At 43.6% G+C, this 2,862-nt stretch overlaps 1 pseudogene; it reads right to left on the minus strand.

Annotated features, from left to right (window-relative positions):
- Positions 1 to 484: 484 nt before the first annotated feature.
- LOC129516153 (olfactory receptor 9A4-like) lies at positions 485 to 1,409 on the minus strand (annotated as a pseudogene).
- Between the last annotated feature and the right edge of the window lie 1,453 nt (positions 1,410 to 2,862).

Raw genomic sequence — 2,862 nt, forward strand, 5'->3', positions numbered from 1 at the left:
TATGGCAGTCTTGTCATGTAATTGCACAAAATATAGAGAAAGCTCTACACAGCTGACCAAAAGAAAAACAAATCAAAAGTGAGCATTTCACCCTTGGTACTCTGATTATTCCAGACCTGCACCCATAACTTCCTCCCACATACTTCCTCCCTCAGGAAACACATGTTCAGAAAGGGATTACAGGTCAATTAACTGAGCTATAGGATGCTACAAATATATATGTATTTTCTTTGCCCAGTTCCTCCCATTTCCCAAGGATACGCCTCCATATTCAATAGTGGAATCACCAGAAGCTGAGGACTGAGATGCTAATGGGAAAGGAATGGGTTTTATTTTTCTCTGCCTCTCTTCTTCCATGGCCTGGTTGAAAATTGTACAAACTATTTGATGTTGAAAAGATGATAATGACTATGGAGAAACTAGGTTTTTGAGGTTAGTGAATAATCCAAGATGATGTTTCCACCCAAAACGGGTGTGGAGAGATTTAATCCTTGACTAGTGGACAGCAGCGAATCATTCGATCCTGAAGGGCTGCTTTGAATTTGTCATTCCTGAGGGTGAAGATGAAAGGGTTCAGGAAAGGGGTTAACACAGAAATCAACAGGGAAACTATTTTATTATACTCCGCAGCCTGCGTTTGCTTAGGTTTTACAAACAGGAACAAGCAGCTGCCATAGCCAATCACAACAAAAGTGAAATGAGAGGCACATGTAGAGAAGGCTTTCCTCCGGCCTGAGGCTGTGGGCATCCTGAGGATGGTGGAGATGATGTAGGTGTAGGAGACAACCAATGATAATGACAATAGCCATTAAGAAAAGAACAAACTCTGTGAAAAGGGTGTCATCACAGGATAGTTTGAGCAGTTGCCCTCTGTCACAGAAAAAATGGTCTAACAGATTGGACTTGCAGAAGGTAAACTAAAATGTGGCATAGACAGGCCATATTTCAGAAAGAAACCCAAACGTCCAGGACACAATGACCACCCAGATGCAGGTGTGACTGTTCATAATGATGTTGTACCTCAAAGGGTTACAGACAGCCACATAACGGTCCACGGCCATTGCTCCCAGTAATGCAAACTCGGTGGTCCCCACAGCAAGGTACAGGAAGAGCTGGGTGACACATGCAGCCAGAGATATCGTCTGCATCCCAGGGAGTAGCAACCCCCAAAGCATCATAGGAACGATAATAGTTGTAATCAAGATCTCCAAAGCAGAGAGGTGACCAAGGAAGAAATACATGGGGGACTGCAGACGTTTATCAACACACACAATCACAATGATGACTGTGTTTCCCACTAATGTCACTGAGTAGAAGAAAAAGAATATAGCAAAAAGAATGTGGTGTAGTTCTTGGGACCCGGGGAAGCCTAGAAGGCAGAACTCAGTGGCACTAGACAAGTTGTTCATTGTTTAGTCCTTGTTTCTACTCCTTGTACCACCTAGGATCAAAGACACAACAGCTCCACATGGTCCTGCTCTCAAAAGAGAAGGAAGAGAGGTTAGGTTGACAAACTATTTCCAACCTGAAGATCAGGTGACGTGTCTCTACTGCTCACACTCTGCACAAGGCCACACCTGAATGTGGGCACATCTCATCCAGCTCAAGGCTACCTGTCTGGACTGGGAGAAGATTTCTTCCTCTCTACTGGGGATAGGAAAACATACCCTGTCTTTCTACACCACTGGAGGTGCCTTCTCTCAGGGCACAGAGGATAAGACTGTTTAACTGGCCAGTTCTGAATATGAGTTGATCAGCCTCTCCAGTCCTGGGATCGTCCACTTCTTATGTTCGCTGTAGCAGATGACGTAATGGTGGTCCAGGTGATGTTCAAAACATGGAACGTTGAACCCTGTGCCTCATCCCTACTGGTACTGTCTAGATCCATCTTGGGGCAGTAGAAAGGTGGCATGGGATCTAAGACCAACACCCCTGCTTTCTCCAGATGGTAAACCTCCACAGTACAGAGCAGCAACTTCTACAAATGAGAACTCAGCAGCTTGAGATAATTTCCTGGGGCAGAAGCATTCTTCTCTAATTCCACATGCCCGGCAAAGTGTTGGGAGGGAGGAAAAGTGGCACCTGGCACTGACAATGATAGATCTGAGGCCAGTAGCCACTTAGGATGTCTGGATCGCTAACTCTCACTTTATCCATCCCATTACTCACATGTCGTCTCCTCAGAGGACTCTTGCCAGTTACCCCATCCCAATTAGGAATGATTTCCTCATTTTTGGATTTTTGGACGTTAGCATTTCTTCATAGCACTTATTATTACCTAATATGATATGTGTACCTATTTCTTTCCTTCATGTAACATGAAGCAAATGCAGCAGTGCACTGCTGCCCAGAACAAACAAAAATCTCTGCCCCGTTGAGCTTATATTCAAGGGGAGGGTGGATGTTAGACCATACACAAGAAAAGTAACTAAAATTACGGTGTTAGTTTATTGGTCATGCCAGAATAACTATAAAGCAAGGAAGATGGACAGGAAATTTAATTTTATTTATTCATGTTCCTCTATGACACTAGAATATAAACTCTATGAGGGCAGGGACATGTTTATGTATATAATATTGTTGAGCTGTAAAGTAGTGCTAGTAAATTGTTGGTATATGGTGGATGTATGGATGTGTGATATATGATTCAATAGTATTTGTTCCTCACCTGAATAGCCTGGCCACACCCCGAGAGCCTACTCTTCTTGGTTTCCCTTCATGGCTCATGTTATCATTTTCCCCTCCTCACTTCCCTTACTCATACAACCTCCTCTAAGGCTCTGCGGGCTATTAAATGATGGAGAAACAGGTCGAGGACAGAATTGTTGGAACAACTCAGAGATCTATATTTCTACAGTGTCT

Source organism: Nyctereutes procyonoides, unplaced genomic scaffold (assembly GCF_905146905.1).
Source record: "Nyctereutes procyonoides isolate TBG_1078 unplaced genomic scaffold, NYPRO_anot_genome, whole genome shotgun sequence".
Taxonomy (NCBI): Eukaryota; Metazoa; Chordata; class Mammalia; order Carnivora; family Canidae; genus Nyctereutes; species Nyctereutes procyonoides.